The following is a 24,441-nucleotide window of genomic DNA, read 5'->3' on the forward strand; positions in this document are numbered from 1 at the left end:
CTTTTGTTTTGTTTTGTTTGTTTGTTTAGATGTTAGAAGAAATAACATTCTTTTGAGGTTTTGGACCACAGAAGTTACATACTAACAGTAGTGCTAACTATATTGAACAAAATACAAATCTCCAGAGCCACGATTTTTAAAGCACTTACTGTTCTGATAAACACTTCCCATATATCAAACATTAGTTTTATTTATGATTAACAATAATTCTCTGAGGAGAGCATTATCACCCTCATTTTTATAGATAAGGAAACTGAGGCACAGAGAGGTTAATAAATTTGCCCAGAGTCACACAGCTAGTAAGTGGCAGAGGGTTGATTTCAAACTCAGGTCAGTTAGACTTCAAAGTTCACAGAACTGACTAGTAGCAACGAGGAGATCTAAGAAGGCTCCTTTATGACATAAAATTTGAGCTGAGACTGTAATGGCAATAAGAAGCCATGTAAAGATCAGTAGGGGGAATCCAGGCACTGGGAACAGCTACTCCAAATATCAGGAGGATAAAGCTGCTTGTGATCGAAGACTAGAAAGAAGAACAGTGTGGTGCAAGCAGAGAGGGTAAGGAGAGAGTGGGTGTGGAATGAGGTCACAGAGGTAGGCAGGGCTAGAACCTGCAGGACTTAGAACTGGATAATAGGTTTGGGTTTCTCTCAGAGAGCACCAGGAATACACTAACCAGTCTCGGAGAGGTGATATGTCTGTGTGATATAATGATTCACAGTTTTAAAAGATTACTATTAGGAATTCTCTAGACAGAGGGGGGGAGGGTAGATCAAGATGGGAATTCTCTGAAAATAGCAAAGGGGAAGGAATTATGCCTGGGTACAATAAAAGGTTCACGTTGAAGATGATGATGGTGATTAGTGTTCTACAAGGTCTTGGCTAAGGATTTTGAGCTTTATTCAATGGGGGAACTGAAGAATTTTCAGCAGAGCAGTGACAAGATCAGAACTGCTGTCTAGACACCTCCCTTCAGCAGCTCTGTAGAAATTGAGGGGCCAAGTGGGATCTGGGAGACCAGTAAGCCAGGCAATGATGGGAGCCTGAGAAGGCAGGGCAAACAAAGAGATGCAGGGTAGAGTATTTGAGAGTGATTAAGACAGAAAGCCCTTCAAAGTGTCAGCAGTGTATATAGAGAAAAATCTGGGGCAATTACTGGTCTTCTTGAATGACTGACTGAGAGGGTGGTGGTGATTGAGAATGTAGGAATCAGGTTTTCAGCAAAAAATGCCGTGTCCAGTTTGGACACAGTGACTCATTTATTTAGGGGTCATTCATGTGGAGATATTCTGGAGATGGGGTGCAAATAAGGGTCAGGAGTTCAGCAGAGTTGTGAATCAGAGATGAAGGTGTGGGACTTATTAATCTAAAGGTGGTAACCTGAAGCCCTGGGTGCAGAAAAGGTCACCCAGGGGCAATGTGAGAAGAGTAGATCCAGGGTACTGAAGGGCACATCCTGGGGGACATACTGACATTTTGGGGTTGAAGCAGAGGAAGAATCTATTGTGAAATAGATTGAGAAAGACTGTCAGAGAAGTAGGAGGAAAATAAAAACAGAATGGTCATGAAAAATAAAAAAAATAGAAATCAGCTGGAGCAATTTAAAAGTAAGCAGAAGTTTCCTTGAGTTGTACAAAGTGCAGAAGGACCGTCTACTGCACTTTGCAAATGCTTTACTGGGAAGGGAAGTCAAAATACAAATGGAGGCTAAAAGAAACACAGAATTCAGGAAAATTTTTAAAGTTTTTCAAAAGATTTCAAAGGAGCAAAATTGGTAAGTGTGGTTTTGTGCTTTTCGATGAGAGGCAGCACAGAAAACAGGGCTGAAAGTCCTGGAGAGAGGTGAGCGAAAGCACAAGTCCTCCGAGGGCAGGGAGAGGAATGTCCAGCCACAGGCAGGGATGCAGAGCACAGCGCTGTCCCGTCTTCTCTCTCCCTTGAACAGCTTCTTCTGTGCACTAATTGTTGGTCAGCTGGCACCACATTTGCATTGTGACATTTTACCTTCATTGACTAATACTGACTAACTTCAGCTTCTCTCTCATTCATTCTCTCTCTCTCCTTTCATTGTGCACCCCCCCCCCACACACACACACACCCCTGCCCCAGTCGCCTGTAATGCACTGTGGTCAACTCAAGTGTCTCAAACATGGTGTTTCTCCCTCCAGTGGCTATGGGTGGGACAGGGTCTCTAGAACAGGCAGAGTGCTGAGTTAGTTTTCATAGATGTGGCTGAGATGTACGCCCTATCTCTAATGTTCACTTCTATAAAGTAAGCACTCTACTTTTCAGATGAGAAAACTGAGGCTCAGAAAAGCTCACTGATTTCCCCAGGTCATGCAGTGGGTAGAAGAGTTGAGGTGGATCAAAGCTCTGGCCGGTAGAACACCCAAGCCCACCCCTCCGCTACCATGTTGTAGAAGTCATGTTCCAGTGGGTCTGAGGATTAAGAGGCAAGGAGGCCTGTACAGAAACCAGACTAAGAGGATAAATGGGTAGTGACAGTGGAAAGGGAGAGACATGAATTGGGAAGCATACTTTAGGTAGGATGCGCAAGACTTTGTCTTGGATAGTTGTGGGGCAAACTGCTTGAAAATGTATCCAAAAATGGCAATGTCTGTGCCCCAGATCTTGGTTTCTAAATAACATTTCAGCCTTGGCTGATTTCAAAGCTGGGGCAGAGAAAGTACAAGGTGAACCTGGATGTCTCATTGTGCCAGAAAGCAACGCAGTGCTCAAAGATTAATGAGATCATGTCAAAAGACACAGGAGGCCGCAGGAACTGGCTTGAAGGGATCTTCACTGGCTGAACTGGAGACAACTTCAGCAAGCAAAAGAATAATGAGTAAATAAAATAAAAAGAGTCCATGAATCCATGATGACATAGGGAAGAAGGGAACAAAAGGAGACAGCAACTATTCTTTATAATAAGTGTAGAAGAATAATAGAATTAGGAAATCACTATTTTGCAATATAATACAGTAAGTGATTTTAGGCAAGCATTGTCCATAAGTACTAAAACCATTGGATTAGATGAATGGTTGTTGGGGAATAGAATATTAACAGAGAGTTAAAGTATCTCTACAGAGTACCTATTAATTATAAAAGTGAAAATGTACTTTTATAATGCAGAAATATTGTGAATACCAAGTAACAAAGTTAGCAAAGACAAAATGGTCAGTAATGTGCCTCCTTATGTTATGCAATGGGAAGCATGTATACTTAAATCAACATATAAACTCAGATATAATATCACTTATGTTATATTCTTGCCCTATGCTTAACCTAGGTCTAAACATGAGGAAATACATATAGGTTATGGGCTATTCTACAACACAATTCGCCAGGACTCTAAAACTCATAATATCCTAAAGACAAAAGAAGGGGGTGGGGTTGGAGAGTGATTATTCTAACCGAAAAAAAACTACAGAGACATGTCAACCAAATATAAATAGTAAAACTTAATTGGAGCCCAGATTTTTGAAAACTATAAAAGGTCATTTTGAGGTAACTGGCAAAATTTGTATATAGATGACATTTTATCTTATTTTTATTATTATTTTTTATCTGCTTATTAATTAATTTTCTTACAGTTATTTCTCCTTTTTTCCCCATTGACACACTTCTCCTGATCCCACCCCCCTTCCCAGGCATTGTTGTCTATGTCCATTGGTTATACATATATGCACATAAGTTCATTGGTTTATCCCTTCCCTACCCCTTGTCCCCCTCTTCTGAGGTTTGTCAGTCTGTACACTACTTCTATGTCTCTGGGTCTATTTTTGTTCATCAGCTTATTTTGTTCATTATATTTCACAAATAACTGTGATCATGTGGTATTTGTTTTTCTCTGATTGGCTTATTTCGCTCAGCATAATACTCTTCAGCTGCCTCCATGTTGTTGCAAAGGATAAGAAATCTTTCTTTCTTACAGCTGCATAGTATTCTATTGTGTATATGTACCACAGCTTTTTTATCCACTCATCTACTGATGGACACTTGGGCTGTTTCCAGATCTTAGCAATTGTAAATAGTGCTTCTATGAACATAGAGGTGCATGTATTCTTCCTATAAAAGTCCATGTTTCAGACTTCTTAGAATATATTCCTAGAAGTGGAATCACTGGGTCAAATGGTCAAATTTTTAATTTTTTGAGGAAACACCATATTATTTTCCCTAGTGGCTACCCAGTTGCATTCCCACCAGCAGTGTACTAGAGTCCCCTTTTCTCCACACCCTCGCCAACACTTGTCGTTTGATGATTTGTTGATGGCAGCCATTCTGGCAGGTATGAGGTGATACCTCATAGTCATTTTAATTTGCATCTCTCTGATGGTTAGTAATGTTGAGCATTTCTTCATATGTCTCTTGGCCATTTGTATGTCCTGTTTGGAGAGGTGTCTATTTAGTTCCTCTATCCATTTTTTAATTGTGTTGTCTTTTTTTTTTTTTTTTTATTCTCACCCGAGGACATTTTTCCATTCTTTGTTCAGGTAGAGTAGGAGGGAGAGAGAGGAACAGAGAGAGAGAGAAAGAGAGAGAGAAACATCGATGTGAAAGGGACACATGGAGTGGCTGCCACCCTCACGACCAACCAGGGCTGGGGACAAACGGCAACCAAAGTACGTGCCCTTAGCGGGAACTGAACACGGGTCTCTCTGGACCACAGGCCGACGCTCTAACCGCTGAGCCAAACCAGCCAGGGCGGGTTCTTTGTCTTCTTTTTGTTGAGTTGTATGAATACTCTATATATTTTGGAAATTAACCCCTTATCTGATGTATTATTGGCAATTATGCTCTCCCATACAGTGGGTTGCTTTTCCATTTTGGTGGTTGTTTTTTTTGCTGTGCAGAAGCTTTTTAGGCTGATGCAGTCCCATTTATTAATTTTTTTCTTTGTTTCTCTTGCCTTAGGCATTGTATCTGTGAAAATTCTGCTGCATGTGATGTCTGAAATTTTGTTGTCTACATTTTCTTCTAAGATTTTTATGGATTCATGAGTTACATTTAAATCTTTTATCCATTTTGAGTTTATTCTTGTATATGGTGTAATTTGGTGGTCTAGCTTCATTTTTTTGCATGTAGCTGTCCAATTTTCCCATCACCATTTATTAAAGAGGCTGTTCTTACTCCACTGTATGCTCTTGCCACCTTTGTCAAATATTAATTTAGCATAATGTCTTGGGTCAGTTTCCATGGTCTCTATTCTGTTCCATTGATCTATATGCCTGTTCTTGCGCCAGTACCAGGCTATTTGGTGCACAGTGGCTTTGTAGTATAACCTGATGTTTGCTATTGTGATCCCTCCTACTGTGTTCTTTTTTTTCAAGATTGCTGTGACTATTTGGGGTCTTTTTTGGTTTCATATAAACTTTTGGAGTGTTTGATGTAGTTCTCTGAAATATGTTATTAGTATTTTAATGGTGACTGCATTTAATCTGTAAATTGCTTTAGATGGACATTATAATGATATTAATTCTTTCAATCCATGAACAAGGTATATGCTTCCACTTTTTTATATCTTCCTCTATTTCTTTTTTCAATGACCTGTAGTTTTCTGCAAACAGGTCCTTTACTTTTTGGTTAAGTTCATTCTTAGGTAACTTAATTTTTTTGATCCAGTGGTAAATGGGATTTATATTTAGTTTCTCATTTTGTGAGTTCATTATTGGCATATAAGAATGCCATCTATTTCTTGATGCTAATGTTGTACCTTGCTACTTTACCAAATTCATTTATTAAATCTAGTACTTTTTTATGGAGTCTTTAGGGTTTTCTATGTACAATATCATGTCATCTGTAAATAATGACAGTTTCACTTGCTCCTTTCCAGTTTGGATCCCTTTCATTTTTTCTTCATGTCTAATTACTGTGGCTAAGAGTTCCAAGACTATGTTAAATAAGAGTGGCGAAAGTGGGCATCCCTGTCTTGTTTTTGTTTATAAGGGAAATGCTTTTAGTTTTTGCCCATTGAGTATGATGTTGGCTGTAGCTTTTTTATATATGGCCTTTATTATTTCAAGATATGATCCCTCTATTCCCACATTGTTGAGCGTTATTATCAGAAATGAATGCTGGTTTTTTTGAATGATTTTTTAGCATCTATTGATATGATCATATGGTTTTTATCTTTCATTTTGTTTATGTGGTGTATCACATCTATTGATTTGCAAATATTGTACCAGCCTTGCATCCCTGGGATGAATCCCACTTGGTCATGGTGAATAATATTTTTGATGTATTGCTGGATCCTATTTGTTAGTATTTTCTTCAGGATTTTGGCATCTATGTTTATCAGGGATGTTGCCCTATAGTTTTCTTTCTTTGTAGTGTCTTTATCTGGTTTTGGGATTAGAATTAAGTTGGACTCACAAAATGAGTTTGAACGTCTTCCATCTTCTTGAATTTTTTAGAATAGTTTGAGGAGAATGGGTATTAGTTCTTTGAATGTTCGGTAAAACTCCCCCATGAAGCCATCCGGGCCTGCGCTTTTGTTTGCTGAGACAGTCTTGATTAATTATAACTTCAATTTTCTTAGTCGTTATTGGTCTGTTCAAGTTTTCTATCTCGTCCTGGTTCAGTTTTGGGAGACTGTGATTTGAGAAATTTGTCTATTTTGCCTAGATTGTCCAATTTGTTGGAGTACAATTGTTCATAGTATTTTTTAACGATCTTTTGTATTTCTGTGGTGTCAGTTGTTACTTTTCTTTCATTTCTGATTTTGTTTATTTGGGCACTCTCTTTTTGAATCTTGGTGAGTCCAGCTAAAGGTCCACCAATCTTGTTTATCTTTCAAAGAACCAGCCCTTTGTTTCATAGATATTTTGAATTGTTCTTCTAATTTCTATGTCATTTATTTCTGCACTGACCTTTACTATTTTTTTTCCTTCTATTTGCTCTGGGTTTTTCTTTTGCTTTACTTTCTAGTTCTTTAAGTTGTATGGTTAGAAAGTCAATTAGAAAAGCTTCCCATTTCTTGAGGTAGGCCTGTAGCACTATGAACTTCCCTCTCAGGATTACTTTTGCTGCGTCCCGCAGATTTTGTGTTGATTTTAATTTCTTCCTTGATCTCCTTGGTAACCCATTCATTGTTTAATAACATGTTATTTAATCTCCACATGTTTGAATGTTTTTGCATGTTTTTGTAATTGATTTCTAGTTTCATGCCATTGTGATCTGAGAAAATGCTTGATATGATTTCAATCTTCTTGAACTTGTAGAGACTTAGTTTGTGTCCTAACATGTGGTCTATCTTTGAGAATGTCCCATGTACACTTGAAAAAAATGTGAATTCTGCATTTTGGGGGTGTAATGTTCTGTAGATATCTATTAAATCCATTTGTTCTAGTGAGTCATTTAGTGTCTCTATTTCTTTGCTGGTTTTTTTTTTTTTTTTTGTGTGTGTGTGTGTAGAGGATCTACCCAGTGCTGCCAGTGGGGTGTTGAAGTACCCTGCAATGATTGTATTGCTGTCGACTTCTCCTTTCAAGTCCTCCAGAAGTTTTTTAATGTATTTTGGTGCTCCTACATTGGGTGCATATATGTTTACCAAGGTTATATCCTCCTGTTAGATCCTTTCAATATTATGTAGTAGCCTTTTTGGTCTCTAGTTATGGCCTTCATTTGGAAGTCTATTTAATCAGATACGAAAATTGCTACCCCAGCTTTTTATTCCTTTCCATTTGCTTGAAAGATTTTTTTCCAGCCCTTCACTTTCAACCTATGTGAGTCTTTTCTTGTGAGGTGGGTCTCTTGTAAACAACATATATATGAGTCATGCTTTCTTTTTTTTAAAAAATCATTTTTATTTTTATTAATTTATTTTTGTTACAGATGTTTTCCATTTCTTTTTTTTTAATGTTTTTTTTTTCAAGTCTTTATTGTTGGATTTAAAATGTATTACATGTGTTCCACATTTTTCACCCATTGACCCCCTCCTCCCCACTCCCGCCCCCCTCCCATCTTTTCCCACATTATTGTCTGTGTCCATTGGCTATGCATATAAGTTCTTTGGTTTATTCCCCCCTCCCCCCAAAAAAACCCTTTCCCTTTGAGGTTTGTCAGTCTAGCAATGAATTTGTGCTTCTTAATCCCTTCACCTTTTTCACCCATTCCCCCAAGCCCCCTCCCAACTGGCAACCAACAAAATGTTCTCTGTATCTATGAGAATGTTTCTGTTCTACCTGTTCATTTTGTTTGTAGATTCCATTGTCGATAGACATGTATTCATTGCCATTTTGTTTGTTCATACATTTTATCTTTTTCTTCAAAAAGACCCTTCATCATTTCATATAATAACGGTTTGGTAGTGATGAACTCCTTTAACTTTTTCTTGTCTGGGAAAGGTTTTATATGTCCATCGATTCTAAATGACAGCTTTGCAGGATAGAGTAATCTTGGTTGTAGGTTCTTGGTTTTCATCACTCTGAATATTTCTTCCCACCCCCTTCTGGCCTGCAAAGTTTCTTTTGAGAAATCAGATGACAGCATAATGGGAACTCCCTTGTAGGTAACTAGCTGCCTTTCTCTTGCTGCTTTTAAGATTCTCTCTTTGTCTTGAACCTTTTGCATTTTGATGATGATGTGTCTTGGTGTGGGCCTCTTGGAGTTCATCTTGTTTGGGACTCTCTGTGCTTCCTGGACTTGTCTGTTTCCTTCACCAAGTTAGGAAAGTTTTCTGCCATTATTGTTTCAAACAGGTTTTTGATTTCTTGTTCTCTCTCTTCTCCTTCTGGCACCCCCAAGATGAGCATGTTGGCACGCTTGAAGTTGTCCCAGAGGCTCCTTACACTATCCTCATTTTTTTTGGATTCTTTTTTCTTTTTGCTGTTCTGATTGGGCATTTTTTGCTTCCTTATATTCCAAATCGATGGTTTGCTCCTTGGATTTACATACTCTATTATTGAAGCTGTATAAATTATTCTTTATTTCAGTTAATGCCTCCTTCAATTCTAACTGTGTATCCATGATTTCTAACTGGTCCTTTTTTATGCTCTTGAGGCCCTCCCTAAGTTCACTGAGGTTCTCACTAAGTTCATTGAGCATCCTTATAAGCAGTATTTTGAACTCAGTATCTGTTAGGTTGCTTATCTCCATTTCGCTTAGTTCTTTTATTGGGGTTTTGTGTTGTTCTTTCATTTGGGACCTGTTTCTTGGTCTCCTCATTTTGGCTGCCTCCCTGTGTTTGTTTCAGTGTATTACTTAACGAGAGGTATGGGGCTCGCTGAGACCAGATGCTGCTCGTTTGAAAGAATTTAGGAAAAACCTGAAGCAGGATCCAAGACAGGCCAATCCTATGGTTAAGCAAGTGGCAACAGCTTGAGTGGACCTAAAGTTGGGTGGGGCAGGTCGGGGCCTCAGGGAGTCAGCAGGGCGGGGCTACCAGTGTGAGCCAGGAGTCCCAGATATGGCGACTGTCTGCTGCCCCCCCGGGAAGGGCTCACCAAAGGAACAAAGGCCTCTGACAGCACGTTTGTCCCGGAGAAAGGCCCCTCTCCAGCCCTCGCTCCAGTGCCAAACAGCTCAGTTCTTCCCTGTATGTCTCTGGCGCCCCTCGAGCTGCCTCCCCTCCAAGCTTAGAGGGAGAGAGTCCGATAAGTCCGTGCGCGGGCCCTTTAAGGAGCTGCCTGGGACTCCAGCCGCTTCAGCTTTCCTGAGCATTAGTTCCTGCTGGTTTTTCCAGCCAGAAGTTATGGGGAATTCTCTTCCTGGCACTGGAACCCTGAGCAAGGCACCTGGTGTGGGACAGGGACCCCTCAGTCCTCAGGAAGGACCTTCGCAGCCGCGGGAGCACCCTGACTTTTATCCGCCACACTTGGGTGTGGGACCAGCCCGTCGCACCGCCGCCCCTCGCACCTCCGTCCCTCCTACCAGTCTGGATGTGGCTGCTGCTTTAATTCCGTAGTTGTAGGACTTCCATTCTGCTTGATTTCAGGCGGTTTTGAATGATGGTTGTTCTGTAGTTAAGTTGTAACTTTGATGTGGTTGTGGGAGGAAGCGATACCGCGTTTACCTACGCCACCATCATGACCGGAAGTCCTGTTTTTCCATTTCTTCCCCATTGACACCCTCCTTCCCATCCACACCACCCTGTCCCTGGCTTTGTTGTCCATGTCCATTGATTAGGCATACATGCATATAAGTTCTGTGGTTTATCTCTTCCCTCCCCCCATAACCTCCTCTTCTGAGGGTTGTCAGTCTGTACCCTACTTCCATGTTTCTGGGTCTACCCTATTCCTCAGACCGTTATGTTCATTATATTCCACAAATAAGTAAGATCATGTGGTATTTGTCTTTTTTCTGCTTGGCTTGTTTCGTTTAGGATATTACTTTCTAGGTCACTCCATGTCGTCTCAAAGGATAAGAGATTTTTCTTTCTTACAGCTGCATAGTACTCCATTGTGTATATGTACCACTGCTTTTTTATCCATTCATCTACTGATGAACACTTGGGCTGTTTGCAGATCTTAGCTATTATAAATAGTGCTGATATGAACATGGGGGTACATATATTTTTTTTTCTGAATGGTTTTTCAGGCTTCTTAGGGTATATTCCTAGAAGTATGATCACTGGGACAAGTGGTGATTCAATTTTTAATATTTTGAGGTAACACCATATAGTTTTCCATAGTGGCTGCACCAGTCTGCATTCCCACCAGCAGTGTACTAGAATCCCCTTTGGTCCACACCCTCACCAACACTTGTTTGATCCTTAGTCGATGGTGGCCATTTTGACAGGTGTGGGGTAATACCTCATTGTTGTTTTAATTTTCATTTCTCTGATGATTAGTGATGTTGAGCATTTCTTCATCTGTCTCTTAGCTATTTGTATGTCCTGCTTGGAGCGGTGTCTATTTAGCTCCTCTGCCCATTTTTAATTGGGTTCTTTTCCTTTTGTTGAGTTATATGAGTACTCTATATATTTTGGAAATTAACCCCTTATCTCATGTATCTTTGGCAATTATGCTCTCCCATACACTGGGTTGCCTTTCCATTTTGGTGGTTGTTTCTTTTGCTTTTGAGTTTGATGTAGTCCCATGTGTTCATTTTTTCCTTTGTTTTTGTTGCCTTAGGTGATGTATCAGTGAAAATTCTTTTGCGTATGATGTCCAAAATTTTGTTGCCTACATTTTCTTCTAGGATTTTTATGGATTCACGAGTCACATTTAAGTCTTTTATCCATTTCGAGTTTATTCTTGTGTACGGTGTAAGCTGATGGTCTAGTTTCATTTTTTTGCATGTAGCTGTCCAATTTTCCCAACACCTTTTATTAAAGAGGCTGTCTTTACTCCATTATATGCTCTTGGCTCCTTTGTCAAATATTGATTGAGCATAATGTCTTGGGTCCATTTCTGGGTTCTCTGTTCTGTTACACTGGTCTATATGCCTTTTCTTGTGCCAGTACCAGGCTGTTTTGATTACAGTACCTTTGTAGTATAACCTGATATTCAGTACTGTGATTCCACCTACTTTGTCCTTCTTTTTCAAGATTGCTGTGACTATTTGGGGTTTTCTTTGGTTCCATATGAACTTTTGAAGTATTTGTTCTAGGTCTGTGAAATATGTCATTGGCATTTTGATGGGGATTGCATTGAATCTATAGATTGGTTTGCGTAATATGGACATTTTAATGATATTAATTCTTCCAATCTATGAATAGGAATGTGCTTCCACTCTTTTATATCTTTCTCTGTTTCTTTTCTCAATGTCCTGTAGTTTTCTGCAAATAGGTTCTTTACTTATTTGGTTAAGTTTATCTTAATTTTTTTTTGCTGCGATGGTGAATGGGATTGTTTTTTTAGTTTCTCTTCCTTTGATTTGATCATTGGCGTATAAGAATGCTGTCAATTTCTTGATGCTAATTTTGTATCCTGCTAATTTGGAAAATTCAATCATTAAGTCTAGTAGATTTTTTTATGGAATCTTTTGGGTTTTCAATGTATGATATTATTTCATCTGCAAACAATGACAGTTTCTACTCTATCTTTCCAATGTGGATCCCTTTTATTTTTTTCATGTCTGATAGCTGTGGCTAAGACTTCCAGTACTATGTTAAATAAAAGTGGCAAATGTAGGCATCCCTGTCTTGTTCCTGTTCTTAAGGGACATGCCTTCAATTTTTGCCCATCGAGTATGATGTTGGCTGTAGATCTTTCATATATGGTCTTTATTATGTCAAAATAGGATCCCTCTATTCCCACATTGCTGAGTGTTTTTATCAGAAATGGGTGCTGGATATTATCAAATGCTTTTTCAGCATCTATTGATATGATCATGTGATTTTTATCCTTCATGTTGTTTATGTGGTGTATCACATTTATTGATTTGTGCATATTGTACCAGCATTGCATTCCTGGGATGAATCCCACTTGGTCATGGTGAATAATATTTTTATGTATTGCTGGATCTGATTTGTTAGCATTTTGTTCACGATTTTGGCATCTATGTTCATCAGGGATATTGGCCTGTAGTTTTCTTTCTTTGTAGTGTCTTTTTCTTGTTTTGGAATTAGAATTATGCTGGCCTCATAAAACAAGTTTGAAAGTCTTCCATCTTCTTGAATTTTTTAAAATAGTTTGAGGAGAATGGGTGTTAGTTCTTTTTTGAATGTTTGGTAAAACTCCCCCATGAAGCCATCCAGGCCTGGGCTTTTGTTTGCTGGGAGAGTCTCGATTACATCTTTAATTTCCTTAGTTGTTATTGGTCTGTTCAAGTTTTCTATCTCTTCCCAGTCCAGTTTTGGGAGACTGTGTGTTTCTAGAAATATGTCCATTTCACTTAGATTGTCGAATTTGTTGCCATATAATTGTTCATAGTATATGTTAATGAGCCTTTGTATTTCTGTGGTGTCAGTTGTTATTTCTCGTATTTCATTTCTGATTTTGTGTATTTGGGTTCTCTCTTTGTTTCCTGGTGAGTCTAGCTAAGGGTCCATCAATCTTGTTTATCTTTTCGAAAAACCAGCTCTTTGTTTCATTGATCCTTTGAATTGTTTTTTTTGGTCTCTATGTCATTTATTTCTGCTCTGATCTTTACTATTTCCTTCCTTCTACTTTCTCTGGGGTTTTCTTTTTGTTTGCTTTTTAGTTCTTTAAGTTGTAAGGTTAGAGAGTCTATTAAAATTTTTTCTTATTTCTTGAGGTAGGCCTCTAGTGCTATGAACTTCCCTTTCAGAACTGCTTTTGCTGCATCCCATAGATGTTGTGTGTTCATTTTCATTGGTTTCCATGAAGTATTAATTTCTTCCTTGATCTCCTCAATAACCCATTCATTGTTTATTAGCATGCTATTTAGCCTCCATGTGTTCAAATGTCTTTGCATGTTCTTGTTGCAATTGAGTTCTAGTTTCATGCCACTGTGATCTGAGAAGATGTTTGATATGATTTCAATCTTCTTGAACTTGTAGAGCCTTAGTTTGTGTCCTAACATATGGTGTATCTTTGAAAATGTCCCATGTGTACTTGAGAAGAATGTGAATTCTGTAGTTTTGGGGTGTAATTCTCTGTAGATATCTATTAAATCCATTTGATCTAGTGCTTCATGTAGAGTCTTTGTTTCCTTGCTAATTTTTTTTCTAGAGGATCTATCCAGTGATGTCAGCAGGGTGTTGAAGTCCCCTGCTATGATTGTATTGCTGTTGATTTCTCCTTTGAAGTCCTCCAGAAGATTTTTAATATTTGTTGGTGCTCCTATATGGGGTGGCTATATGTTACCAAGGTTATATCTTCCTGTTGGATAGATCCTTTCAATATTATGTAGTGGCCTTCTTTGTCTCTAGTTATAGTATTCATTTTGAAATCTATTTTTATCAGATATGAGTATTGGTACCCCAGCTTTTTTTGGCTCTTCATTTACTTGGAAGATTTTTTTTCCATCCCTTCACTTTCAAGCTATGGGAGTCTTTTGTTGTGAGGTGGGTCTCTTGTAAACAACATATATATGAGTCATGCTTTTTTATCCCATCAGCTACTTTGTGTCTTTTTATCAGAGCATTCAATCCATTTACATTTAAGGTGATTACTGATAGGTACTTATTTATTGTCATTTTTGTTTAGTGTGCTTATATTTTTCTTCTTTTTTTTCCTACTAATTACAGCAGTTCTTTTAGCATATTTTGCAGTGCTGGTTTGGTGCTAACGTATTCCCTTAGCCTTTTTTTTTTTTTTTTTTTTTGTCTGAGAAGCTCTTTATTTGACCTTCTAATTTGAATGACAGCCTTGCTAGGTAGAGTAGTCTTGGATTCAGACCTTTGTTTTTCATGTCTGTGATTACTTAATGCCATTCCCTTCTGGCCTGTAGTATTTCTGTTGAGAAGTCAGCTGAGAGCCTTATGGGGTTTCCTTTGTAGGTAACCTTTTGCTTATCTGTTGCTGCCTTTAGGATTCTCTCTGTCTTTAATTTTTGGCATTTTAATTACAATATTTCTTGGCATGGGCCTGTTTGGGTTCTTCTTACTTGGGGACCTCTGTGCTTCTTGAACTTGAATGCTTTCTTCCTTTACCAAATTAGAGAAGTTTTCTGTCACTATTTCTTCAAATATATTCTCTAACCCTTGCTCATTTTCATCTTCTTGGCGGACTCCTATGATGCGAATATTCTTACGTTTACAGTTGTCCCATAGTTCTCTTAAGCTGTCTTCCTGCTTTTTAATTGTTTTTTCCTTTGGTTTTCTGATTGGTTGATTTTTTCTATCCTGTCTTCTAATTCACTGATGCGGTCCTCAGCTTTCTCTATTCTGCTCTTTAGTCCTTCCAATGTTTTCTTTTTTTTCCTGCTATGTCATTCTTCATTTCTTCTTGGTGGTTTTTAATTACCAATTGGTTGATTTTCAATGTTTCTATGTCTTTACTCATGTTTTTGATGTCCTCACTCATGCTGTTGAACTTCTTCAAGATCATGGATCTGAATTCTAGGTCTGTTAACTTGCTTAACTGCATTTCATTTATCTCATCTTCGGTAGAGGTCTCTTGTTCTTTCATTTGGGATTTGTTTCTTTGCTTCACTATTTTGGCTATTTCAGTGGGTTTTGAATTCTGCCAAATTTTCCCTGTGTGTGTTGGTGTTCTGCTGTTTTTATCTCCCTCTACTGGGTTTGGATGTGCGAGAAAAGACCCATGTTAAACACCACTGTCAAGTCTTACTTCCCCGGGTAGAGTTGCAAGCCCAGGAATGGTTCAGTTATTCTCTAGCTTTTTGCCAGGAGGCTGTCATGGTTACTTGAAGAGCCTTTGCTTCTGAGTTGAATGAAAAACTCCCTCAGGTGTTCAGTGTAAGGGGAATTCCTGAGAGCAGGGCAGATGCTGTTTGTTAATGAGCCTGAATGTGCATTTCAATGGCTAACCAGGTGGGATTGAATCTTTGATGGAGGGGCTGCAGCATCCTGAGTTCTGAGAAGGAGTACGATGACCTCTGTCCTGTGTGGCTGCAACTCAGCAAAAGCTCTGAGCACCCTCCAAATCCCGAGTGTCCCCACAGTTCCAGTCCTGTCTGCGCTCCCTCTGCTGGAGCCCAAAGTGAGTGGCTGTGGCTATTTTAGTACTCTGCCCAGGTCTCTGTGCTGTGGAGCGGGCTTGGGAGTTCAACCCTGAGGGTGCTGCTGACAGCTCAGACTGCTGCTATTTGCGGGCTCTCGGCCTCCCCTTTCATGCCTCTGCAATCTTACCAGGATTGATTCAGTGTCCCTGGTTATATGGTCCTCGCAAGTTGCTTTTCTATTGCTTTTTCCAGACAATTGTCTTTATTTTAGTTGTAATTCCAGTTTTGTCCTAGGAGATGGTCTGTGTAGCTTCCATTCACTCCTCCGCCATTTTGGAATCAAGTCATACTTTCTTATTCATTCAGCTACTCTGTGTCTTTTGTTGGGAGTGTGTAATCCTTACATTTAAGGTTATTAGTGATATGTGCTTATTTATTGCCATTTTTGTTCATTATGGTTATCTTTCTCTTTCTATTTTTTCTGCTTATTACAGCAGTTGTTTTACCACTTCTTGGAGTGCTGGCTTGGTGCTGATATATTCCCTTAGCCTTTTTTTTTTCTTTTTTTTGGGGGGGGTGGGGGTGGGTCTGGGAAGCTCTCTATTTGACCTTTTATTTTGAATGATAGCCTTGCTGGATAGAGTAGTTTTGGAATCAGATTCTTGTTTTTCATGACCTTGATTACTTCATGCCATTCCCTTCTGGCCTGTAGTGTTTCTGTTTAGAAGTCAGCTGAGAGCCTTATGGGGGTTCCTTTGTAGGTAACTTGTTGCTTATCTCTTGCTGCTCTCTTGCTGCCTTTAAGATTCTCTCCTTGTCTTTAATTTTTGGCATTTTAATTATTATGTGTCTTGGTTTGGGTTCTTCTTACTTGGGGTTCTCTGTGCTTCTTGAACTTGTATACCTTTTTCTTCACTAAGTTAGGAAAGTTTTCTCTCACTATTTCTTTAAATATATTCTCTATCCCTTGCTCATTTTTTTTTTCCTTGGGGCACTCCCTTGATGCAAATTTTATGTTTTATATTGTCTCACAGTTTTCTTAAGCTGTCTTCCTGTTTCTAATTGTTTTTTGTTTGTTTGTTTGTTTTTCTTTTTGGTTGTCTGATCAGTGATTTTTTTTTCCTACCCTGTCTTCTAATTCATGGAACCAATTCTCAGCTTTCTCTGCTCTGCTGGCTATTCCTTCCAATGTGTTCTTTATTTCTGTTATGTCATTCTTCATATTTTGTGATTTTTCATTTCAATTGGTTGATTTTCAATATTTCTATATATTTACTCATGCTGCTGAGCTATTTATTCATGCTGTTAAGCTTCCTCATGATTATTACTCTGAACTCTACCTCTGATATCTTGTTTAAATCCATTTCATTTATCTCTTCTCCTGTAGAATTCTCTTGTTCTTACATTTGGGATTTATTTCTTTGTTTCAGCATTTTAGCTGTCTCAGTGGGTTTTGGAGCCTGCCAAATTTTTCCTGTGGGTGTTGGTGTTATGCTGGTTGTGGCTCCTTCCACTGGGTTTGGTTGAGTGTGGGAGGACCCATGTTAAACACCAATGTCATGTCTTACTTTCCTGGGTAGATTTGCAGGCCCAGGAAAAGTTCAGTTATGGGCCTTGATTTGTAGCCCTGAGCTGAATGAAATATCCCTCAGGTGTAAGAGGACTTCCAGTGGGTGAGGCATTTTGTTGCTGTCAGTCTCTAGCTTTTAATGAGCCCCAATTTGCATTTTTCTGGCCTGGCCTGGTGGTGTTAAATTCATGAGGGAGGGGCCGTTGCTAGATGACATTTTAAAATCAATCTTTCAGACTTCTGGTTTTTCACCCTGCATATATGGAAATTGGAAGTCAGCACTTCAACCTAACAACAAAGGAAAAACAAAACAAACTAAAAATTAACAACTTTTCTTAGCACTATAAATAAAGGGAAGTCACAAGGAAAACTTCTGCCCCCAGATTGGAGAAGCTGACAGGTGGCTACAGAGAATCACAACCAACCAGGACAGAAAGCCCAGGAGCAGAAACCCCTGCAGCAACTGGTGCCCACATAGAAAAACATGAACTTTGACAACTTGCTGGGGCTCAGTGTGGAAAAGGCTGAGAAACAAAAACCCCAGGGGATCCCTGTAATAAGAGTGTCCCCATACTTTTTTGAGTTTTATCTCCCAAAGTTCAACCAGGTTCTCACAGTGAATATCATAAAACTATTCCTCTAGCTTCCAGCAGGAGGAAGAGAAAAGGAACCATTTTGGACTATAGCAGAGCATTGTGTTCTTCTTTACAAGGTCTGCCCACAGGAGAAACTAATTAACCAGAGCCTAATTTGCTGGGGTTCTCTCAAGTCCAGCCCATTCTAGCCATCTTGTCCCACCTGGGGGGAAAGGGTGAATGAGTACTAAGAAGCACTTATAAAGGTTATAGTCCATAGACAGAGGCTCGCTAAAAGACTGAAACCTAATCAAAGGACTATAGGATGCTTCCTATCTCCCCACACCCTACCACCTCATTACTAACAGCCTATTTACAGCAGTTCCATTTACCCAGTACATTCTGTCCAGCTATAAAAAAAAAAATCACAAAACATACTAAAAGGCAAAAAATAGTTGAAAGAGATAGAGCAAACTCAGACCCAAACTCAGATATGGGAGAAATATTGGAATTATCTGACTGGGAATTTAAAACAATTATAATTCATATGCTAAGGTTCTAATGGATTAAGTAGACAGCATTCAAGAACTGATGAGAAATGTAAGTAGAGAGATGGAAATTCTAAGTAATAAGAAAGAAATACTGGAGATCAAAATAAGAATGACTTTGATGGACTTTTTAGTAGACTGGACATAATTAAAGAAAGAATCTCTGAAACAGAAGATATATTAATAGAATCCTCAAAAGCTGAAAGGCAAAGAAAACAAAGACTTAAAACACCAGGACAGAATACCCAGGAAATGCAAGACAATTACCAAAGATGTAACATATGCATAATGGGAATATCAGAAGAAGAAAGAGAGAAAGGAATAGAATAAATACTTAAAGCAACAATGGCTGAGAATTCCCCCAAAATAAAACTAGACACCAAACTACAGATCCAGGAAGCTCAAAGAACACCAAGCAAGATAAATGCCAAAATACTACACATAGGCATATAATTTTCAAACTACAGAAAATGAAAGACTAAAAAAAAATACTATAAGAAACCAAAAGAAAGAAATATTTACTGAAAAGCAATGATAAGAATTATATCTGACTTCTCAGCATATAAGCAAGAACAGTGTTGAGTAAAATATTCAATGTATTGAGAAAAAAGAACCACCAAACTAAAATAAATTTTACATTTCTTTGATATGATAATGGTAATATAGTTAAATCAAAGAACATTGAGTTCTTAGGAGCTAGATGCTAAAATAGGAATACAATATAATAATGTCTGCAATTTTACTTTCAAATATATAGTGGGATGTTTTGCATTAAGAAATTTTAAAAACATGTCTATTATGTTTATAATAGCTATAATAGAAAATTACCTATATATTAAGAACAAAATATAATGTCAAATTATAGAAATTAGATTTTCTGATCTGAAGACTATCAGAGACTATTTCCAGCTCTCCAAAATCTGAAGCTATGTCTATCCAAGATGGAAGTAGTTTACCAATCAAGATAATGTAGACTGTGATGCTAAGTGAATTTAGTGGAAATAGTTTAGACCCAGCAATCCCACTCCTATGTAATTACCCAGATGAAATGAAAATTTATGTTCACACAAAAACACACATGTAAGTGTTTACAGCTTTATATAAAGTCATCAAAAACTAGCTATAGTCATGCCCCATTATTTGAGGAGGATATGTTTCAAGATCCCTAGTGGATTCCGGAAACCATAGATAGCACTGAACCCTATGCAGTCAGGTGCTACATGGTAATGTTTTAGTCAACAAGGAACCACACATACAATAGTGGTCCCATAAGATTATAAAGGAGATGAAAATTTCCTGTTGCCCAGTGGTACAAAAATATAGCACATACATTTATGTACAGGACCTACTATTGATAATGACAATAAACTACTATGTTACTGGTTGATATAGTTCCTATACCATACTGTTTATCATTATTTTAGAGTGCACTCTTTCTATTTATAAAAAAAGTTTCCTGTAAAACAGAATGTTTATACCAGCAGCAGCCTCATACATCTCAGGTTTAATGCATCTCTTAATTCCATCATTTTCTCTTCTGCTTGATTTAATTTCATGTTGTTTTGTACAGTAACATGCTGTACCTAGAAACAATGGCTATACCATAAACCCCAGGTGTGTGGTAGGCTATACCATTAGGTTTGTGTAAATCACTCTATGACGTCTGCACAACAAAATTGCCTAACAACACATTTCTCAGAATGTATCCCTATTATTGGGAAGCTCATGACTGCATATACTGTATTTTTTCTTATTCATACCTGTACTTTATGACCTCTCTTTGGCATATCTGAATTTCCAACATTACTACTCTTGCTCTTCGGGGTCATTATTAAATAATATATGGGCTACCTGAACACAAGCACTGAGATACTGAGATAGTTGATCTGATAACCTAGATAGCTGCTAATAGACTAATGAGACAGTAGTGTAGACAGCAGGGCTATGATGGAAAAGGGGATGGTTCACATGGGTGAGAAAAGGTGGGACAGCATGAGATTCCATCACGCTACTCAGAACAATGTGTGATTTAAAACTCATAAATTGTTTACTTCTGGAATTTTCCATTTAATATTTTTGGACTCAGATTAACCATAGGTAATTAAAACCAGGGAACACAAAAGTTCGAATAAGAAGACACTTCTGTATATCCTAAAAGTCCTCTGATGGGTGAATGGATAAACTAACTGTGTTACATCCATACAGTGAAATACTACTTAGCAATCAAAATGAATAAATTATGCCCAGCTGGTGTGGCTCAGTGGACTGAGTTGTCCCATGGACTGGGCGTCCTGGTTCGATTCTCCGTCAGGGCTTATGTCCAGGTTTTGAGCTCAGTCCTCAGTAGGGGGTGTGCAGGAGGTAGCCAATTAATGTTTCTTACATTGATGTTTCTATCTCTCTCTTCCTTCCTCTCTCTCTAAAAAAGTCAATAAAAACATTTTAAAATTAATAAACTATTTATTTATATATACAACAAGATGGGTAAGTTGCAAGAGCATTATACAAAATGAAATAAATTAATCTCAAAGGTTACTTGCTATATAATTTCATTTATATTATGACATTCTTGAAAAGACAAAACCATAGGACAGAGAACAGATCGATGGTTGTTGCCAGCAGTCAACAACAAAGAGATTGCCCAGGGAGACATTAGGGGTTGATGGAACTATATTGTATCCCAATTATGGTGGTGGAGGCATAAATTTATACATGAGTTAAAATTCTTAGAATTTTATACCATAAAAAGGTCAAAATTACTGTATGTTAACTTAAAATATAAAAATGGAAAAGGAATAAAAAATGGTTTGTAACCCTTGAATTCTAAAATTTTGATAACATTCAAAGACCCCAAAAAGTTAACCCATTATAATAGAGTGTATATAAGTGACATTAAAATATAACATTGCCATCTGTAAAAATTCCTCAAGCTCTATACTGGATTGGTGTTCTTTTCTGAATGTGTGTTATACTTCAATGCAAAGTTTAAAAATATAAATAGATTGTTTGCTTCAGCAGATGTACTATTTTACAGGTTGATCAAATAATATGTTAGAAATATCCCCTGTAGGTCCAGAGTTATGGCATGATTTCAAAAAACAATCTTTCAAACATGTTCTTTTTGTTACTTCAAACTCTTCTTCACTCAGGGCAGAGTCAAGGGGCATAAACACAACTTTCTAAGTTTATGGCACAAAGATATGGATGATTCAAATACTCTGGTCTTCTCATCTGTTCATCATATAAAATATCACATGACATCTATGTGTCTGCTGATATTGCTGCTAGAATAACTACCATTTCCCTTCACCTTTTGAAAAGTCACATGGTTATTATGTGTAAATTGGACCAGTGGTACTGACCTGGCCAAGTAACTGAGTCTCAAGCAATGCCTGGTGATCTGCAGATTTTACAGTTGAAAAATAATTGCATTTATATCATGTTTTATATTATTATGGGAAGGAAAGAAGGAAGAGGAAATGTACTGTTTATTCAATGCCAGGCTTTGTATTTAGTGCCTTGTGTTTGTTATTTTATTCAGTTCTTACAATTGCCAATGTAGCTTAGGGTATTATCCCTTTTTACAAATGTAGAAAATGACTATAGACTTTACCAAGGTCTCAGAGCAAGTGGATGGAGGTACAACTAGGACCCAGCTCCATGAGCCTCAAAACCAGAATTAGAAGATAAGTATCAACCTAACCCAATGGCTGGTGTCAGGAGGCCTCCCAGATTAAAAGTGGTTTCTGTTTCGAAGACAGTCACACATGAGGGTCAGTTACTATTTATACTTTTTGTCACATGCCTGGACCCACAGAGCTCCTGAGGTTAGCACGTGTCCCAGGAATGTAGGCTATTTTGCTCCCAGGAAGTTATGATGTCAGTGGTTGACTGGGATCTTTAGTATCAATACCATATTATCTCAGCCTCAGGAATACCAAGCTCTATAAAAACCCTATTGCTTCAGATACTCAGCTAAATTCCACAAAGTGATGGAAATTTGTGCTCAAGTGACAACCTCCTTACCATAGGACTTATGGACTCACATACTTGGATTTCTTCCATGAACTAATTCCAGCTGTCCTACCTTTTGATGATTTATTTCAGATACCTTCCAGGCTTTACCTAGGAACTCCACCATGAAAAGACAGCAGGAATGCTAGGGAGTTGTCATAGCAACCCCTAGATATCATCTCCAGAATGCCCCATGGTTGTTGAGTCCAGATTTATCACAATTATGTTCATATATGGAAGGCAAGTTCTTGCATAGGCAACCAGACCCCAGTAAATGGATTAATTTGTAATTATATGGATCACTCTAACCCTGCTGGCAGCAGGATTTAGGGAACTGCTTTTGAATGTTGGCTTATTGGTATCTACTTGTGATATTTACATGGGCCTATACCTAAAAAGCTATTGGTGATAGAAAAAAATTAAAAAATAAAATAAAAGGCTATATAACCCTTGCAATTTGTCAAAGAAAAACTTCAGAGATAAGTTTTATGAAGACATTTGTATCAGCTGCCCTTTTCTCCCTAAATTGAAGAAGTAAGCTATTTCAGAGACTCTCATTTTTATTTCCTCTTTGTGTCATAAGCCATGCTTGAAACAATGGCAGCACAAAACCCACTTACACAGTATCTGCTTCCAAGCAGGATGGCACTGGGTCTGCCCAGCGTCTTGTGCAGTGGGTGTTTGTCTAGCATTGTCATTGCAATTTTTATTGCATTTCATGATGTGCACAGATGTGCTTGGTAAGCATCCCAAGAGGAAAAGAGACTCTGCTCAATATCCTTGTTCCCAAATGACACTACCTTATAGAATCACTTTCTGGGCTACCTCCTTTGGGATGCTGTAACCATTTAAAGTCTCTGGATTTTGGTGTTTTAACAAGGGTTTAATTACTAAGGTAAGTGTATGCACCTGCTAAGGCATTCCTAATTATTTGATAATGGTGCAATCTTTCTCAATACAGCCAGTTTTGTGGTGTAAGCTACACTAATGAAGCACACTGAGAGAACACATTTCCCCCAATGTTGAGGAAGCTTATTTAAATTAAATAAATTTGCAAAGGACTGAATTTTACCACTGGCCTCAACAATTATGCATCGGTATTTCATGCTGGCAGCCAATATGCACAGTGTCAGAATGAGGCAGGCTTCCTATTACTTTGCTCTTCGAAGTGTCTTTAAGTGAAATAGTGTCACTCTTAAAATGTTATCTTTTCCGGATTGCTTCTCATACTCCTCTTGTCCCACCCATCTTAAAAAAAAAAGAGAGAGAGAGAGAGAGAGAAACAACAACAAAAAATGATCTTATCTATTTTGTTGTTCACTTGGCAACAACTGATAGATGCACTGTTTTGACAATGCTAAAAATGTTCTCTTACCATTGCCACATGTGGTCTGTAGTGGCTTAGTAATAAGATCTTTGCTATAACATCTGCAAATTAGCACCTTGCATTGCAACCTCTCTGGAAACTTGCTGATGGTTTGCAATTGCAGTAAGTCAGAGTTGACACTATATCCAAGTGTTCAAACTTTGTTGTTTTGGACTAAAAAAAGAAGGTTCCAATGGGCAGATGGTTTCCAAATTGCTGTTAGGAGCTACGTTAGCGAAACGTAGCATCTCATTTCTCAAGCACACATTCATTTCAGTACGTGAGGTTACTTTGGGAAGAGATACACACTGCTCTAAACTAATTCTACCTTTCATCATTGCTCCTAGTCATTCGCTCTGTCTTCTGAAATATTTTGGGTGCAATGGGCCTGTTCACCAGTTTTTAGAAGGCCATCTTTAACACAGTTTTCCATGTAGAAATTAACACATTCCTTTAATAATCTAATTTTCCTGAATTTTTATGTAAACCAAATAGATTTTTTAAAAATTTCCAGCAGAACAAGAGCAATAACCTGCTATTAAGATTTTAAACTATTTAAAAGTGACAGTCAAGACAAATGAGCAATGGGTGAGAGCACATACAAATTAAGAACAGCGGCAAATAAGGGCAAAGGGATTAATAGAGAGTTCAGGACTCAATGCTGAGGACTGCTTAAGGATAAGGACAGCTTTCAATTGTGCCAGGGTCCATATGCCTCCCGTGCCATCAGTTGCACGGCGCTTATAACCACACAGGTCTAGATTACACTGCCCTTGTTTTATCACACCATCAAGCTGGGCTGGAGAATGCAGCAACTGGGGACCGGTAAGAGCAAAACAGAGTCATAGCAGAGAGCGTAACTTACAATCAGAAGGCAGAGGGGGCCTCCCAGCT

This window comes from Molossus molossus, unplaced genomic scaffold, assembly GCF_014108415.1.
Source record: "Molossus molossus isolate mMolMol1 unplaced genomic scaffold, mMolMol1.p scaffold_m16_p_6, whole genome shotgun sequence".
Classification (NCBI taxonomy): domain Eukaryota; kingdom Metazoa; phylum Chordata; class Mammalia; order Chiroptera; family Molossidae; genus Molossus; species Molossus molossus.